At 34.3% G+C, this 1,087-nt stretch overlaps 1 long non-coding RNA gene across 1 annotated transcript; it reads left to right on the top strand.

Annotated features, from left to right (window-relative positions):
• The first annotated feature begins 116 nt into the window (after positions 1 to 116).
• LOC108369808 (uncharacterized) lies at positions 117 to 430 on the top strand. Its single transcript, XR_001848563.1, has 2 exons — positions 117 to 294; positions 354 to 430. It is a non-coding gene; the product is annotated as an uncharacterized LOC108369808 (long non-coding RNA).
• Positions 431 to 1,087: the final 657 nt, after the last annotated feature.

The following is a 1,087-nucleotide window of genomic DNA, read 5'->3' on the forward strand; positions in this document are numbered from 1 at the left end:
AAAAAAAACATCGACTTTTTTCTAATGCATCGATGTATCGTATATAAAAATCGGTATTTTCGATGCATCGAATAAATTGAAAACATACAAGAAAATGGAACTATCGGACTTACAGCCCTATTCCGGTTTTGCAATAGAATGACAATTGATCATCCTTCATTGTCGTGATTTTGTCATTGTCGTTGCACGTTGCTATTCCTAACAAAAAATGACATGGTGAAAAGTTCATTGTTGTAGAAACAGCTGGTCAACGCTATTATTTGCAAAAAATATGAGCGGTGAAACACCAGAAAAGTGAGTATTTGTGTGAAATAGATAAATTCGTATATTTATAACATTTATAAATATTTTAGACGTGCAAAATATGAGCGGACGACGCAGGAGCAGCTGCAATTTTATGTGCAGTTTTGTAGGGAGCATCCGGAGCTGCTCGTCTTCCACAAGCACGGCTGCGCAAATAACTAAAATTTGTTCTGCCATTGAAATTAATTGATTTTTATATTTTTTCACAAATTTATTAAATCGTCGCACTTTTTAAACCAATACAAACATATGGTTTTGCTTTGTCCCCTACCCAAAAGGTCATGACAATAAAAATCACAATTGGGATGATTCGAGCTTTTGAATTTTGCTGCGAATACCAAAAAGCTGCAATGGTCATTTTTATATCAATTACACAGGTCAACAACGTTTTGTTCTAGGAAAGTGTAGGGTCATTTTCGAAGTAATTTTTTGCGTAGAATCCGAATCCGGGGTTTAAATTGCTCTATCACGTCAGGATTTTGAGATATCCTAACCTAAAAGTGCAAAAACGCTGTTTTTGCCCATTTTTGAGGTTATGTAGCTACGCAGATTTTGCTCTTCATAAAAAAGTAAACGTGGTATTTTAAAGTATAAGTCTTCCTCTTTTAAATGCCGTTGAGTTTGCTTAAATATCTTTATTTTTCACTGAGATATCGCATTTTGAAGTTTCCATGTTTGTGAATTTTTCGATATTCGAAAATCCATTGAGATAACATGAGACGTGATACGGGAGATTACATTCACAAACATGGAGACTTCAAAATGCGATATCTCAGTGAAAAAT

Source organism: Rhagoletis zephyria, unplaced genomic scaffold (genome assembly GCF_001687245.7).
Source record: "Rhagoletis zephyria isolate East Lansing unplaced genomic scaffold, Rhagoletis_zephyria_1.1 Rzeph_scaffold_03858, whole genome shotgun sequence".
NCBI classification, from domain to species: Eukaryota; Metazoa; Arthropoda; class Insecta; order Diptera; family Tephritidae; genus Rhagoletis; species Rhagoletis zephyria.